This window comes from Triticum urartu, chromosome 2 (assembly GCF_003073215.2).
Source record: "Triticum urartu cultivar G1812 chromosome 2, Tu2.1, whole genome shotgun sequence".
NCBI classification, from domain to species: domain Eukaryota; kingdom Viridiplantae; phylum Streptophyta; class Magnoliopsida; order Poales; family Poaceae; genus Triticum; species Triticum urartu.
The window spans coordinates 497,766,228-497,784,899 of NC_053023.1; the positions used below are offsets into that span (position 1 = coordinate 497,766,228).

Below are 18,672 nucleotides of genomic sequence, written 5' to 3' on the forward strand. Positions count from 1 at the left end.
TTTTACATGGGCCGAGCCCAACAATTCAGCCTTTCTAATATTTATTTTTCCTGTTAATTTTCGCTAGCTACATGGGCTTGGGCCATTGATTCGGCCTTTTTTTCTTTCTGAGATGTAGCCTTTTCACATTCTATATAATTTCAGTTTTCGGGTTTTCTTTGTTTTTTGTTACATTCAATTTTCAGATTATTCTAATCAACTGGGTGCACATTGTCAGATTCTTCTAGGCACTAGGTCCCAAACACCAGGTCTTAATTTTTCACAACTTGTAACTCAATGATATATCAATCAGAGAACACATTTAAAATATATTCAAATAACAGCCAAGTCACTGATATTGTACCAATCAGGTTTATTACATTCCACCAATCACAATATAACCATACAGTATTACACCAATCACAATATAGCACTCTAAAGATAAAACGCTCAACAAGTACAGGCACGCCTCCAACACCTTAGCGCCTTCAACCTGCAAAACATCACATCCAGCCACATATTAACGATCAAATCAATTTACCCCTTGACGGCAATAAAAAACTATGCTCATGTATGAACGAAAATAAAATAAACAATCGTTGAGGCCATAGCATGTGCTAAAAAATCTTAACAAATACATAGATATCCACACGGAGCACATCCTACATGCACCAAGCATCAGGCATATGTTCAAGAAGATAAGTATTTTGAGATGGAAACAGGTACAGCTAACAATCTAACATGTGTAGTAGCACCAACAAAAGAGCATGACATGGAAGAATTTACAAGAACAACACCCTGGGCGTCCAATTACATGTATATGAGGTACTGCTGCTAGTGTATATCGAACCAATCAAGCTGCTAGTGTAGGTGCAGAGCATGCGTCCAACAGAAAAGAGGGAGCTAGGGGTAGGAGATGGAGCTAACTCACGGAAGAACTTGTGGTCGCCGCCGTACATAGCCGCCATAACGCCGGTCACCTCGTTGATCTTGGCCTTGAAGTTCTCTAACTCTAGGTTGTTCCACTGCAGCTCGGTATTTGCTCAACCTTATGTGTACATGCGTCAGGGCATATATAAAATATTCAAGTCAATATTCTTAGCTAACTATGATGTAATGAAAATAATTACTTAAGGACTTGGGGTAAAAATTGATTTTAGACATCAAAATTTGCAGCACTCATTTCAACCATGTTCAGATAAACTTGAGGTAAATTAGCAGTAAGGATATTAGTTACAAGCTAGGTGTGTAACTGCTGTCAACACCATCACCACCAAAGACACACAAGATAAGCAGCAACACCACCATGATCTTGATATTAGCCACCCCATATCACCAGAGCATCACAGGAGCACATATATAAAGCAAGTACACATGGGCAGCTACTAAAAGACCCTAGAACCGCATGAATTTATCACCAGAGAGCTCCAGTAGGAGTTGATGCTTGCTTACAACATCTAGCAGCAACTAGTAGAGCCCCACATCCAACCCAAATCATGGCCAAGGCCATGCAGGAGCTACATCAAAGAAGAAGGAATGGGGAGGAGCTCACCATAGAGACGTTGTAGCCGTAGTAGAGGCTTAGCCACACCACGACTATGGTGTGACCATCACCACATCCAAGAGAGGGTCCAGAAGCCGCCGAAGCACCACCGCGGCGACCAGGGCAAGCGTCGGCGGCACCCCAGGGACATCACCGCACGGACATCACTGGCCTCGCCCTATTTCAAGAAATGTTCAGAACAACTTTGTCAGACTCAATCAATTATGAAGAAACCACCTTCGTCGTCAGACACATACATACATACATACAGGAAGCAAAAGAAGAAGAAACAGAGCTCTACATAATGTTTATATTAAAGGAGCAAGACACAGGAAGCAAGACAGAGAAGAGTTTTAGCTTTACATAATGTTTACAAGAACAGGACCCTGATACAGGATTTGGCTTATCCTCAACACTGTTAACAAGGTAGTGAAAGTAGCTATGTGCATCAGCCTCACCAAGTCTTATCATGAATTGGTGGCTTTTACAAACTGTATTATATTTCTGGACAGCAAACTAAATAGACGGCTGCTCTCGAACCATACATCCAAAAGAAGAAAATAAGTACTCTACGGAAACCTTAGAACATGCTTTACAACTCATATGTAGAGGCCAACTTGAAATTATGAGCATAACGAACTCGTTTTTCAGTTAGAAGCTCGCAGCCCAAAACTGTCAGGTAGTGCAGTTTTTTAACTGAACCAAATTCAGTTTACAGAACAGCCAGAGAAATCCAATTCTACAGGAGACATGATCATATTCCTAATCCCATCAGGATTGTACATGGAAATTCTAAGCAGCGTACATAGCTTTGTCTTAGGTAATTAGAATTGTTGAGATGCAAGAAAGGGCAAAACAATCCACACCAACAGTCCAACTAATCAGCCCCATTGCTAACAAATCCTAAAGGGACTAGGTTGCTCCAGTGCTACTGAAATAACTAAAATAACGCAAGGAGTAGAGACAACAGATTGGGTGTTGGCCGATGGCCAGCAGAAACCCGATTTGTGACAACGGAGAACAAATTTGATCTGACAACCCCTCACACCATTATTAGTAGCAGAACAGATGCGCAACCACATATCCCATAAGTTGACTATTTGTGACAGGAGTAAGATTCCTTGTGCAGCAGTCATCCGAGTCCGCTACAGCTAGCAACAAGAGCGCGAGGCCAGCGAGCTCACTCACCGCGCGGAGGAGAGGGAGGAGTCCCCGACGGTGATGTGGCCGGCGCTGGAGATGTCCCACTGGCCGGGCCATGACTCCTTGCAGTCCACGCGGCGCTGCAGCAACAACTCCCCGGTGCTCTCGTAGTAGATCCACACGTGCACCGCCCGGTGGTAGTCCCCATCCCGATGCACCTCCGTCCTGCGGGGAAGACGACCAGCGTTAGGCTCACGGGAGCGACGATCTGGCGGAGGTGAGGGGAGGGGGCTGGGATCGAGAGGAGATGGTGGACCTTGGCACTATGACGGTGTAGCCGTCGCTGGGCATGTGGAAGCTACAGGCGATCGTGGCTGACTGCGTCGGCGTCGTGCCGTAGTAGATCTCGGCGTCGCTGGCCAGACCCCGTTGCTAGCGCCGCATGCCACTCCACGAGGGTGCCGGCTGCTACGCCCTCGCCGGGATCGGGCGTGGGAGGTGCAGCAACAAGTGCGGCATGAGGGAAGGAGGACGCTGCCGCCAGCGACTGGAGGCTAGGGTTTGGATGAGGGATAGGCGGCCGATCTGGATCAGGGAGAGAGGGAGAGTGTGGCAAGCGACAGAAGGAAGGGAGGAGAGGTGAGTGAGGTGATCCGGCGGAAGTAAGGAGAGACGTTGGATCCATAGGCTGTGGACGGCTCGGATTGCATACGCTGGGGTGATCCGGGGGAGAGGTCCTGATTGGTTCGATGATTTTGTCATTTAAAATAGTTTTTAAGTGCTAAAAACATAGGAAACTGTGAAGCAAGTACCAATAATATTTTGCAAAATGGCACCACTAAAATTTTCACTCAAATTATATCACATTTTCTGGATGATCATCAACTTTAATGCATTTCGGATCTTTCTATCTATTTCTGGCCATTTAAATGGTTTTCTTCACAATTAGTTGGAACCGGGACAAATTTGAACTATACCTACTTCATATCTTGCTCGTTATTTTTTACAAAAATCATTTTAAGGTGCACAACTACATATTTCATTAGAGATGCAGCAAAAGTTTTTCAAGATTCAACCACTAGCTAGGAACAGTCCTGCCCGCAGTTTTGACCGCATTTTGAAACGGGCATGAAAAATTCAAAAAAAATTGGAAAACCTTCGCATTATGTCATTATATGTGGCCAAGTTCTCAGGAAAAATAATAAACCTGTAATACGACAATTATTTTAAAAAAGTGTTCTCAGAAACGAGCTATCATCTATGGAGATCAATGGCTTTCAAGCCAAATGATCAATCTTATGGCCACATTCATGGCATAGTTTGTTCAGATGATCTCATATTGTGCACGGGGGTGCATATTGGAATGGCAAACAATGTTGCCTAAGAAAGTTTTCATTTGCTTTGGAGGAAAAAATCATTTTTCCATTTTTCGAGCGCCCAAAATGAATTTTTATGAAGAACCTACCAAATAATTGCTGCAAAATTGGACCAAATCAATTTTATAATATACTAGGCCATATTTAATGTACAATTTACCAAATAGTTTGATGTCAAAAGCTTTTATCCACCTCTTGTGAAAAAAACAATTTTTTGCCGATTCAGTAGGAAGCGCGTCAAATTTGAACTGCAGTTGCCTCATAGTTTGCTATTTATTTTTCCCAAAAATATTTTTAGGTACAAAAGTATCTATTTAATCAGAGAAACACCAAAAGTTTTCCAAGATTCAACCACTAGCTAGGAAAGGACGTGCCTGTCGTTTTGACCGTATTTTTAAACGTCAATGAAAAATTCAAAAAAATGGGAAACCTTCGCATTGTGTCATTATATGTGGCCAAGTTCCCAGGAGAAATAATAAACTTGTAATACAGAAATTATTTTAAAAAAGTGTTCTCAGAAATGAGCTATCAATCTTATGGCCACATTCATGGCATAATTTGTTCAAATGATCTAATATTGTGCACAAGGGTGCATATTGGAATGACAAACAATGTTGCCTAAGGAAATTTTCATTTTCTTTAGACGAAAAATTTATTTTCCATTTTTCGAGTGCTCAAAATGGTTTTTTTGTGAAGGGCCTACCAAATATTTATTGCAAAATTGTACCAAATCATTTTTGTAAAATACTAGACCATATTTAATGCACAATTGACCAAATGGTTGGGTGTAAAAAGTTTTGATCCACCTCTGCTGAAAAAGATAAATTTCCGCCGATTCAGTTGGAAGCGGGTCAAATTTGAACTGCGGTTGCCTGATAGTTTGCTATTTATTTTTTACAAAAATCATTTCTAATTACATAAGTATCTATTTAATCATAGAAACACCAAAAAAAATTCCAAGATTCAACTACTAGCTAGGAATGGTCATTCCCGCCGTTTTGACCGCATTTTGAAACGGAAGTAAAATATTCAAAAAAATCAAAAGATTGGAAAACCTTCGGATTGTGTCATTATATGTGACCAAGTTACCAGGAAAAATAATAAACTTTTCATACAACAATTATTTTAAAAGAGTGTTCTCAAAAATGAGCTATAATGTGTGAAGATTCATGGCTTTCAACCCAAATGCTCAATCTTATGGCCACATTCATGGCATAGTTTGTTCAAATGATCTCATATTGTGCACAAGGGTGCATATTAGAATGGCAAACAATGTTGCCTAAGGAACTTTTCATTTTCTTTGGACAAAAAATCAATTTTCCATTTTTCGAGTGCCCAAAATGAGTTTTTTTGTGAAGGACCTACCATATATTTGTTGCAAATTTGCACCAAATAAATTTTATAAAATACTAGGACATATTTAATGCAAAATTGACAAAATGGTTGGGTTTCAAAAGTTTTGATCCACCTCTCGTGAAAAAGACAAATTTCCGCCGATTCAGCAAGAATCGGGTCAAATTTGAACTGCAGCTGCCTTATAGTTTGCTATTTACTTTTTCCAAAAATCATTTCTAATTACATAAGTATATATTTAATCAGAAATACATGGTTTGGTGGTAATACGTCGATATTTGGATGGTGGCCCAGGGCCCCAACTCCAAAGCGCGTAGACTCGCATGCCCACCGCGTGGTCACCGCGTGACCGTGGCGTTGCCATGCGTTATGGGCAGCCTAGGCATGTCTAGTAGGTTGGGCACTCCCCATGTAGATGCTAGAAATAAAATAAAAATAGAATAATCTCACGAGGAGACCGAACTATGCTCAAACATGAATTAACAGCCAAGTGTTTGATTAGCGACATGGGAAATTCACAAGGCCAATGGGCGTGAGTTTTGGCTGAGTATGATCGTCTACAAGGGAGACTGTCTTGGAAATTTTTTAGCTCAAATGGAGGAGTTTGGATGGCACTTGCTTTGCAAAGTACCACATCGGGCAGAAATATGGATGTTGAAGCTGGGCTCAAACTAATGAATGGATTGAGCTGAAATTTGGTGGAGGATGGTTATTTGGGAATAGGAAAGCACTGTAGAAAATTGATACCATTTGGACAAGCGAAAGTGGTACTTCCTTCACAATGCTCTTCTCTAGACAGAAACTTGGGAAAATTAGCGAGAGAAACTAGATAAATGAAATGAGCTCAAATTTGGTGTAGGTAGGTTACATAGGTATGGTCATGCCCTGGTAAATTTTCAGATCATTTGGGTAAGCCTAGCTAGTACTTACTTCACAAAGCTTCTCTTGAGATCGAAACTTTGGAAATTTTCTGAGAAAAAATTACCAGGAAAATGGAGCTAAATATTATAATGTGGCAATGATTTGGGTATGGAAGAGTGGCCAAAAAGTTTGAGGGTAATAGGAGGGGTCTAGATAACACTTGCTTTGCAACATGCCAATCTGGCCATAAAATATAAATTGAACCTGGGCTCACATAGATGATTTGACTGAGCTGCAATTTGGAGGAGGGTGATAATTTGGGCATATGAGGGAACTATATAAATTTCATGTCATTTGGATATATAAAAATGGTACTTCCTTCACAAAGCTTCTAGCTGAACAAAAACTTTGGAAATTTGCCGAGGAACATTTACTAGGAAAATGGAGCCAAATTTTGTCATGAGGCAATGATTTGGATAGGAAAGAGTGCCAAAAAAGTTTGAGGTCAATCAAATATATATATATATATATATAAATAGCACTTCCTTCACAAAGTGCTGTTCTGAACAGAATAGGAAAATGAATACTGTTGAATTATATTTGAACTAGGTGGGGAAGGTTTTTACATATTTGACGAATATATGATCCAAAGAATTTATGAGAATTTTTGGGAATTTTGGGAACAGCGGAAATATAGGTTGCTTCACAAGCTAGGGCAAAAATTGACACATGGACATGACACATAGGCAAAACTGATGCGGTGGCGCCGAGTCATAGCAATAAGTACCAATGCATCCATGTTCACAACCTCATGACCATTTACGGGGGCCGAGCGATGAGTGTTTATCTCGTACGTACGAGAGTGTGTGCGAGGCGTTGCGCTCTAACTGAACCCGAGCGAGGTGTTGGGCTCTAACTGAACCCGAGCGATTGCACTGCAGGCTACATGTTACTGAACCCGAGCGATCTATCAATGGCTATTAACTGAACCCGATCGAGCGATTCCTTCGCTACTTTTGCTAACCGAAGTCGATCGATGCTGCCTCTGGATGAACAATGAGCATTGTTGGGGGGTTTGGATGAATAGTTCCCGGTGAGGGTTGGATGAACAAGAACCCGTGGTAGTAGAGGCCATTGCTGCTGGATGAACAGTACCCCGATCGATCGAGCTGGTGGATGAACAGGCCCCCGTGGAGGGATGGATGAACAGGCCCCGTGGAGGGCTGGTTGAACAGTAGCCGGTGGAGGGCTGGTTGAACAGTAGCCGGTGGAGGGGTGGATGAATAGTAGTCGTGGAGGGGTGGTTGAATAGGACCCCGTGTAGAGGGCTGGTTGAACAGTAGCTGGTGGAGGCTGGATGAACAGGAGCCCGTGGATGAACAGTCGCAAGTGGAGGTTGGAGGAGGTCGACGGTGGATGAACAGTAGCCTGTGGAGGCTGGAGGAGGTCGACGGTGGAGATGAATAGTATCCCGTGGAGTCCCATTTTGCGGTACGCCACACCCCTCCTGATGAACCGGACCCCCGTTTCGACCGTAGCACTACAACACAAGTCCATGTCCTCCGTTTTGCGGTACGCCACACCCCTCCCGATCAATAGGACCCCATTTCGATCGAGGAGGTCCGTTTCCTCTGTTTTGCGGTACGCCAGACCCCTTCCGATGAACAGGATCCCGTTTCCACCATGGCCGGTCGAACACAAGGTCGTTTCCTCCGTTCTGTGGTACACCAGGCCTCATTTCCATCGGCTGTTCCATCCAAGCCAGTTGGCTCCCAATGAACAGCACGTGGTCCTTTGCCTCTCAATGAACACGACGCATTATGTTGCCTCGCCATGAACACAACGACAACGCAGTTTCTCCGTTCCGACCCAGCCACAGCCATGTACACGAGCCCTGGACGTACGTATGCGCGAGTAGGCGTTCGAGACCCCGCCCGTATGTACGTACATGGCCGTATTTACTTTCTTGCACCCTGGCCGCTATACGTACGTGTACATGCTACGTGCGAGCCTCTACTACCACACGTGGGCGCCTCTACTACCACACATGCGCGCCTCTACATTGACCAATATGTACATACACGTTCGTGACCACAATGACAACACTACATACGCTTCGACTGGGTGGGTCCTGACTGTCAGGCACTTCCTTGCGTGCGAAGATGTAGCTGGTGGGTCCCAATAGTCAGGGGGGCGAATCATTTTTTTGCCCGCAATATGGACGCACTTCCTTGCATGCGAAGATGTAGCTGGTGGGTCCCAGCAGTCAGGGGGAAACGTTTTTTTCCAAAAATATGGTGGCCCGTCCGATGGGTCCCTGCTGTCAGGTGGAGGAATCATTATTTTCCGTGAAATAAGGAGGCACTTCCTTGCTACGGCCATGAACCCAGCTGTCAGCCTCTCCATGTACAGTACTCTTCCAATGGAAGTCATGCCTTGACCACATTGACCATGCCGTGGCGAGAGCACCAGGGCGGTGGACGACGGCGGGGCCTAGGAAGGGGACGACGCGGAGCCAGGGAAGACGCGGCAGTGGATGCCCACACGGAGAGGAGTACGAGGGTTCACTGGTTTGGCTGTGGTGTGAGGCTGCCGTCGCCGTAGGGCCTGACGAGTGGTGGGAGTAGTAGGGGCGGTGAGGCCTCTGTGGCATCATAGCCGGCCACGGGAAGCAGAAGCACGCGACACGACCGGCACTGGTTTGGGCGGCTGGAGCAACAAGACCGGTGGTTGAAGAGGCACTACCACCGTTGGATGGACATCGTACGGTCACTGGAGGTAGAATCATTCATATTGACAAAGTTGACAAAGCCCTCCGTCCCCGTCAACTTAGTAGGCCCACAAGTCAGCCTCCCACTATGGTGGGTCTCAGCTAGCATGGGTATTCATTTTTTTGTGCATAATAAGCAGGCACTTCCTTGCGTGCGAAGATATAGCTGGTGGGTCCAACCTGTCAGCGGGAGGAATGTTTTTTCGCGAAATACGGGGGCCCTTTCGGTGGGTCCCAGCTGTCAGGTGGATGAATCATTATTTTGCGCGTAATAAGGAGGCATTTCCTTGCGTGCGGTTGTGGACCCAACTATTAGCCTCTCCATGCATAGTCTACTTCTGATGGATGTCGTTCGTTGACCATGTTGACTACTCCGTGCCGAGCGCATCCAAGGTGGTGGACGACGGCGAGGCCCCGGACAGCAACGAGCTATAGATGGGAAGACGCAGGAGTAGAGTCGCAGACGGAGAGGTGTACGAGGGTTAACTGGTTCTGGTGCGGTGTGGTTCGGCAGTTGGTGGAGAAGAACAGGAGGTGTGGAGGGATGGCCTGGCCAACGGTGGGGTAGCGCTTCACAGCGAAGCGTGCTAAGTAGAGCTGATAGCAGCAGGAGGCGGTAGCAGGTGGTCCCGGCGGCGCTGGAGGAAGAAGACGAGAGATTGAAGATGGATGCCGTTCATTGGATGTGAATCCAATGGCTAACGATGTCAGAACCATTTGTTGAGTAAGTTGACAACGACTTGCGTTGGCTTCGACCTATTGGCCCACATTTCAGCCTCCAAAAATGTGGCACGTATTCAACCCATCTCTTTCAGAATTTATAGTCAATTTGATATTTTTTTAGAATTATAGTCCATTTGCTGGGCTGGGTGAACAAATAATGTAGCGTCCATGCGGCCGATTTATTTTTCTCCTAAAAAATTACAAGCCATTTGCACTTTCTCAAAATGCATGATTTTGCTGGGCTGATTCTAATTATAATGTTGGGTTGGGCGCATCAATGTTACCAATAAATAAACAGGGGCTGAGCATTTTGTTATAAATATATTTAAATAATAAGTGATTTATTATTACATTGGTCCTTAAATCTTACCAAGCTTTTGTAAACAATCACCAGGATTTTCGTTGCCAAAAAAATCCAGTATTTTATTGTTAAGAAATTATTTTTATAAGTTAATAAGATGTGGGATATCATTTTCTTACATATGTAAGTATATGTTAAATATATCTTGCAAATAACAATAATATATAATAACATATAAAATAATTTAAATATATATAATATAGTTAGAAGGGAAACAAAAGTTAGACCTGGCGTTCCTATTCTTATATAGAAAAATAGAACAAACCTCTGCGTTTTCTTCAAAAAAAATACATAAATTGGGCTGCCGATGTTTCAGGAAAAATAAAACCTCGGATGGGATGTCCATAGGCCGGTCGATACATGACGGCCCTCAAAAAAATACAAACCGGCATGTCGTGGGCTGCGCATGTTAAAAAAGAAAGCCTAAACGGGGCAACCCAAAACCCAGTGGATACTTGCTGTCCCGGTGATAATAAATGATACTACCCGCCAGCTCCACAACTTCATTGTGAATTTATCTCCTACATTGAAGCACCTAAAAAATGTAACTATGTTGACAAACCCGTGGGCCCGAACGTCAGTATAGCATTAGGAGGAAGTTTTTTTCGATGAGGCACTTGCTTGCGTACAGCCATAGACCTGGTGGGTCCCGACTGTCCGCCTTGATACGTCTCCAACGTATCTATAATTTTTGATTGCTCCATGCTATATTATCTACTCTTTTGGATGTTTATGGGCTTTATTATACACTTTTATATCATTTTTGGGACTAACCTATTCACCCATAGCCCAGTGCCAGTTTCTGATTTACCTTGTTTTAGAGTATCGCAGAAAAGGAAAATCAAACGGAGTCCAATTGACCTGAAACTTCACGGAACTTATTTTTGGACCAGAAGAAACCCAAAAGACTTGTTTACGCAAGGGAAGCTTCAAGGAGGCCACGAGGTAGGGGGGGCGCCCACCCCCCTGGGTGCGCCCTCCACCCTCGTGGGCCCCTCGTGGCTCCCCTGATGTACTTCTTCCGCCTATATATCTCCATATACCCTAAAACTACCAGAGAGCACAATAGATCGGGCGTTTCGCTGCCAGAAGCCTCCGTAGCCACCGAAAGCCAATCTAGACCCATTCTGGCACCCTGCCAGAGGGGGAATCCCTCTCCGGTGGCTATCTTCAACATCCCGGTGCTCTCCATGACGAGGAGGGAGTAGTTCTCCCTCGGGCTGAGGGTATGTACCAGTAGCTATGTGTTTGATCTCTCTCTCTCATGTTCTTGAGGTGATACGATCTTGATATATCGCGAGCTTTGCTATTATAGTTGGATCTTATGATGTTTCTCCCCCTCTACTCTCTTGTAATGGATTGAGTTTTCCCTTTGAAGTTATCTTATCGGATTGAGTCTTTAAAGATTTGAGAACACTTGATGTATGTCTTGGCGTGCGTATCTGTGGTGACAATGGGATATCACGTGATTAACTTGATGTATGTTTTGGTGATCAACTTGCGGGTTCCGCCCATGAACCTATGCATAGGGGTTGGCACACGTTTTGGTCGTGATTCTCCGATAGAAACTTTGGGGCACTCTTTGAGGTTCTATCTGTTGGTTGAATAGATGAATCTGAGATTGTGTGATGCATATCATATAATCATACCCACGGATACTTGAGGTGACATTGGAGTATCTAGGTGACATTAGGGTTTTGGTTGATTTGTGTCTTAAGGTGTTATTGTGGTACGAACTCTAGGGATGTTTGGGACACTTATAGGAATAGCCCAACGGATTGATTGGAAAGAGTAACTTTGAGGTGGTTCGTACCCTACCATAATCTCTTCGTTTGTTCTCCGCTATTAGTGACTTTGGAGTGACTCTTTGTTGCATGTTGAGGGATAGTTATGTGATCCAATTATGTTATTATTATTGAGAGGACTTGCACTAGTGAAAGTATGAACCCTAGGCCTTGTTTCCTAGCATTGCAATACCGTTTACGCTCACTTTTATCATTAGTTACCTTGCTGTTTTTATAATTTCAGATTACAAATACCTTTATCTACTATCCATATACCACTTGTATCACCATCTCTTCGCTGAACTAGTGCACCTATACAATTTACCATTGTACTGGGTGTGTTGGGGACACAAGAGACTCTTTGTTCTTTGGTTGCAGGGTTTCTTGAGAGACACCATCTTCATCCTATGCCTCCCATGGATTGATAAACCTTAGGTCATCCACTTGAGGGAAATTTTCTACTGTCCTACAAACCTCTGCACTTGGAGGCCCAACAACGTCTACAAGAAGAAGGTTGTGTAGTAGACATCAAGCTCTTTCCTGGCGCCGTTGCTGGGGAGGTGAGTGCTTGAACGTATATCTTTAGATCTTGCAATCGAGTCTTTTAGTTTCTTGTTTTATCACTAGTTTAGTTTATAAAAGAAAACTACAAAAAAATGGAATTGAGGATGCCTCACATGCTTCACCTTTTTAATATCTATCATTAAAATAAGGATTACGATAATTGTGCTCAAGTGCTAGAAGAAGAATGCATTAGAATGTTTGGCACTAAATATTTGAATGATGAGCATGATTGCAATGTTGTTAGTATGAATTCCTTGAATATCCATGATGCTAATGATATGCAAAGCCACAAGCTTGGGGAGGCTATGTTTGATGAAGATGATATTTTTTGTCCCCCAAGTTTTGATGAGCAAATTTATTATGATGAAAGCATGCCTCCTATTTATGATGATTATATTTATGAAAGTGGATTTGGAGAGGTCATGCCTTTATTTTGTGATGAATCCACTATTTCAGAAGAGGTTCCAATTGATTATGAGAACAAAGTTTCTAGCTATGATGATTATTGTGATGACTTGTCTACTATAAAGAATAATGATATCCATGAAACTTGTCATCATGATTTTAGTCTTCAATTGGATTATGCCTCACATGATAATTATTTTGTTGAGTTTGCTCCCACTACTATTCATGAGAAGAATTTTGCTTGTATGGAGAGTAATAAATTTTCTATGCTTGTAGATCATGAAAAGAATGCTTTAGGTGCTGGTTATATTGTTGAATTCATTCATGATGCTACTGAAAATTATTATGAGGGAGGAACATATGCTTGTAGGAATCGTAATAATATCAAGTTTCCTCTTTATGTGCTTATAGTTTTGAAGTTCTGCTTGTTTTGCCTTCCTATGCTAGTTGATTATTGTTCCCATAAGTTGTTTGCTCACAAAATCCCAATGCATAGGAAGTGGGTTAGACTTAAATGTGTTAGTCATATTCTTCATGATGCTTATGTTTCAACTCTTATCTTTTAGGTGAGCATCATTGAATTCATCATGCCTAGCTAGGGGTGTTAAACGATAGCGCTTGTTGGGAGGAAACCCAATTTTATTCTTGTTCTTTACTTTTTGCTCCTTTTTAGTAATAAATAATCCATGTAGCATCTGTTTAGATGTGGTTTTATGCTTTTAATTAGTGTTTGTGCCAAGTAGAACCTTTGGGAAGACTTGGGGAAGTCTTTGCGATCATGCTATAAAAAACAGAAACTTTAGTGCTCACGAGAATTGCTGCCATTTTTTCATTGGAGAGTGCTATTTAGTTAATTATTTTTGAAGATGATTAATAGATAAATTCCTCAGGTCCAGCAATTTATTTGAGAATTTTATGAGTTCCAGAAGTATACGTTTGATCCAGATTACTACAGACTGTTCTGTTTTTGACAGATTCTGTTTTTCATGTGTTGTTTACTTATTTTGGTGAATCTATGGCTAGTAAAAGAGTTTATAAACCATATATAAGTTTGAATACAGTAAGTTTAACACCAATATAAATAAATAATGAGTTAATTACAGTACCTTGAAGTGGTGATTTATTTTCTTATACTAACGGAGCTTACGAGTTTTTTGTTAAGTTTTGTGTTGTGAAGTTTTCAAGTTTTGGGTAAGGATTCTATGGACTATGGAATAAGGAGTGGAAAGAGCCTAAGCTTGGGGATTCCCAAGGAACCCCAAGGTAACATTCAAGGATATCCAAGAGCCTAAGCTTGGGGATGCCCCGGAAGGCATCCCCTCTTTCGTCTTCGTTCATCTGTAACTTTACTTGGAGCTATATTTTTATTCACCACATGATATGTGTTTTGCTTGGAGCGTCAATTTATTTTGTTAAGATTTGCTTTCTGTTATTTAGAAAAATGTTTTGCATATTTTATTTCAATAAAAGTGGCATTGATAGCCTTTACTATGCCTATTTTAGAAGTCCACATGTTGCTGTTTGAAAACAGAAAGTCTACCGCTGTTGCAATAATTCCCTAGAAAAGTTAGAATGTGATAAAATGTTGAAACCTTTTGCATAGTAAGATCTGATAAATTTACTATAGTCGGAATTTTCTTTCATAATTTTTGGAGTTAGGGAAGTATGGATCTTGCTTCACTCTTTACAGACTGTCCTGTTTAGGCAGATTGCTGTTATGTTTGCATTGTTTGCATATGTTTGCTTCTTTAATGATTCTATTTGACGATAGGACTATTAAATATGAAAAGGCATTTAGTATGAAATGTTGAATAATAATTTTAGTGATTTCCTACAGTAGAGTATGATAAGGTTTTTGCAATGGTTTATACTAACTTATCTCACGAGTCCTTGTTGAGTTTTGTGTGGATGAAGCTTTTGAGATTCAGGGAAGACCGTGATATGAGAGGAATTAAGGAGACACAAAATCTCAATCTTGGGGATGCCCAAGTCATCCCAAGATAATATTTCAAGAAGTCTCAAGCATCTAAGCTTGGGGATGCCCCGGTTGGCATCCCACCTTTCTTCTTCAACAACTATCGGTTAGTTTCGGTTGATCCTAAGTTTTTGCTTCTTCACATGATGTTTGTCATTCTTAGAATGTCATTTTATTTTTTGTTTGCTTGCTGTTTGAATATAATACCAAGATCTGAAATTATTAAATGTTAGAGATTCTTCACATAGTTGCATAATTATTCGACTACTCATTGATCTTCACTTATATCTTTCAGAGTAGTTTGTCATTTGCTCTAGTGCTTCACTTATATCTTTTAGAGCATGGTGGTAGTTTTATTTTGAAGAAATAGATGAACTCTCATGCTTCACTCAGATTATTTTGAGAGTCTTAAACAACATGGTGTTCTTAATCCTAATATGCTAGGTATTCAAGATTAGTAAAAACTTTCTTATGAGTGTGTTGAATACTAAGAGAAGTTTGATGCTTGATGATTGTTTTGAGATATGGAGGTAATAATATCAAAGTCGTGCTAGTTGAGTATTTGTGAAATTGAGAAATACTTGTGTTGAAGTTTGCAAGTCCCGTACCATGCATGTATGGTAAACGTTATGTAACAAATTTGAAACATGAGGTGTTATTTGATTGTCTTCCTTATGAGTGGCGGTCGGGGACGAGCGATGGTCTTTTCCTACCAATCTATCCCCTAGGAGCATACGCGTAGTACCTAGGTTTTTGATGATTTGTAGATTTTTGCAATAAGTATGTGAGTTCTTTATGACTAATGTTGAGTCCGTGGATTATACGCACTCTCACCCTTCCATCATTGCTAGCCTCTTCGGTACCATGCATTGCCCTTTCTCACATTGAGAGTTGGCGCAAACTTCGCCGGTGCATCCAAACCCCGTGATACGATACGCTCTTTCACACATAAACCTCCTTATATCTTCCTCAAAACAGCCACCATACCTACCTATTATGGCATTTCCATAGCCATTCCAAGATATATTGCCATGCAACTTTCCACCATTCCGTTCATCATGACACATCCATCATCGTCATATTGCTTAGCATGATCATGTAGTTGACATAGTATTTGTGGCAAATCCACCGTTCATAATTATTTCATACATGTCACTCTTGGTCCATTGCATATCCCGGTACACCACCGGAGGCATTCATATAGAGTCATCTTTGTTCTAGTATCGAGTTGTAAATAAATAGAAGTGTGATGATCATCATTTTCTAGAGCATTGTCCCAAGTGAGGAATATAAAAAAAAGGAAAAGAAAAGAGAAAGGCCATAAAAAAGGGAAGGCCCAAAAAAGAGAAAAAGAGAAGAAAAAGGCCATAAAAAATAGAAGGCCCAAAAAAATGAGAGAAAAAGAGAGAAGGGACAATGCAATTATCCTTTGCCACACTTGTGCTTCAAAGTAGCACCATAATCTTCATGATAGAGAGTCTCTTGTTTCGTCACTTTCATATACTAGTGGGAATTTTTCATTATAGAACTTGGCTTGTATATTCCAACAATGGGCCTCCTCAAGTGCCCTAGGTCTTCGTGAGCAAGCAAGTTGGATGCACACCCACTAGTTTCTTTTGTTGAGCTTTCATACATTGATAGCTCTAGTGCATCCATTGCATGGCAATCCCTACTCCTTGCATTAACATCAATCGGTGGGCATCTCCATAGCCCATTGATTAGCCTCATTGATGTGAGACTTTCTCCTTTTTTGTCTTCTCCACATAACCCCCATCATCATATTCTATTCCACCCATAGTGCTATATCCATGACTCGCGATCATGTATTGCGTGAAAGTTTATAGGATTGAGATTACTAAAGTACGAAACAATTGCTTGGCTTTTCATCGGGGTTGTGCATGATGAGAGCATTCTTGTGTGACGAAAATGGAGCATGACTAAACTATATGATTTTGTAGGGATGAACTTTCTTTGGCCATGTTATTTTGAGAAGACATAATTGCTTTGTTAGTATGCTTGAAGTATTATTATTTTTATGTCAATATGAACTTTTATCTTGAATCTTTCGGATATGAATATTCATGCCACAATTAAGAGGAATTACATTGAAATTATGCCAAGTAGCACTCTGCATCAAAAATTCTATTTTTATCATTTACCTACTCGAGGACGAGCAGGAATTAAGTTTGGGGATGCTGATACGTCTCCAACGTATCTATAATTTTTGATTGCTCCATGCTATATTATCTACTGTTTGGATGTTTATGGGCTTTATTATACACTTTTATATCATTTTTGGGACTAACCTATTAACCCAGAGCCCAGTGCCAGTTTCTGTTTTTACCTTGTTTTAGAGTATCACAGAAAAGGAAAATCAAACGGAGTCCAATTGACCTGAAACTTCACGGAACTTATTTTTGGACCAGAATAAACCTAGAAGACTTGGAGTCTACCTAAGGGAAGCTTCAAGGAGGCCACGAGGTAGGGGGCGCGCCCACCCCCTGGGCGCGCCCTCCACCCTCGTGGGGCCCTCATGGCTCCCTTGACGTACTCCCGCCTATATATCTCCATATACCCCAAAACTACCGGAGAGCACAATAGATCGGGAGTTCCGCCGCCAGAAGCCTCCGTAGCCACCGAAAGCCAATCTAGACCCGTTCCGGTAGCCTGCCAGAGGGGGAATCCCTCTCTGGTGGCTATCTTCATCATCTCGGTGCTCTCCATGACGAGGAGGGAGTAGTTCTCCCTCGGGGCTGAGGGTATGTACCAGTAGCTATGTGTTTGATCTCTCTCTCTCATGTTCTTGAGGTGATACGATCTTGATGTATCACGAGCTTTGCTATTATAGTTGGATCTTATGATGTTTCTCCCCCTCTACTCTCTTGTAATGGATTGAGTTTTCCCTTTGAAGTTATGTTATCGGATTGAGTCTTTAAAGATTTGAGAACACTTGATGTATGTCTTGCCATGTGTATCTGTGGTGACAATGGGATATCACGTGATTAACTTGATGTGTGTTTTGGTGATCAACTTGTGGGTTCCACCAATGAACCTATGCATAGGGGTTGGCACACGTTTTCGTCGTGATTCTCCGGTAGAAACTTTGGGGCACTCTTTGAGGTTCTATGTGTTGGTTGAATAGATGAATCTGAGATTGTGTGATGCATATCGTATAATCATACCTACGGATACTTGAGGTGACATTGGAGTATCTAGGTGACATTAGGGTTTTGGTTGATTTGTGTCTTAAGGTGTTATTCTGGTATGAACTCTAGGGCTGTTTGTGACACTTATAGGAATAGCCCAATGGATTGATTGGAAAGAATAACTTTGAGGTGGTTTCGTACCCTACCATAATCTCTTCGTTTGTTCTCCGCTATTAGTGACTTTGGAGTGACTCTTTGTTGCATGTTGAGGGATAGTTATGTGATCCAATTATGTTATTATTGTTGAGAGGACTTGCACTAGTGAAAGTATGAACCCTAGGCCTTGTTTCCTAGCATTGCAATACCGTTTACACTCACTTTTATCATTAGTTACCTTGCTGTTTTTATAATTTCAGATTACAAATACCTTTATCTACTATCCATATACCACTTGTATCACCATCTCTTCGCCGAACTAGTCCACCTATACAATTTACCATTGTATTGGGTGTGTTGGGGACACAAGAGACTCTTTGTTATTTGGTTGCAGGGTTGCTTGAGAGAGACCATCTTCATCCTACGCCTCCCACGGATTGATAAACCTTAGGTCATCCACTTGAGGGAAATTTGCTACTGTCCTACAAACCTCTGCACTTGGAGGCCCAACAACGTCTATAAGAAGAAGGTTG

General features: G+C 41.9%; 1 long non-coding RNA gene across 1 annotated transcript; it reads right to left on the reverse strand.

The window, feature by feature from the left end:
• Positions 1–282: 282 nt before the first annotated feature.
• LOC125538193 lies at positions 283–3,287 on the reverse strand. Its single transcript, XR_007296271.1, has 5 exons — positions 2,982–3,287; positions 2,711–2,890; positions 1,532–1,700; positions 911–1,027; positions 283–472 (listed from the first exon to the last, which is right to left on the reverse strand). It is a non-coding gene; the product is annotated as an uncharacterized LOC125538193 (long non-coding RNA).
• Between the last annotated feature and the right edge of the window lie 15,385 nt (positions 3,288–18,672).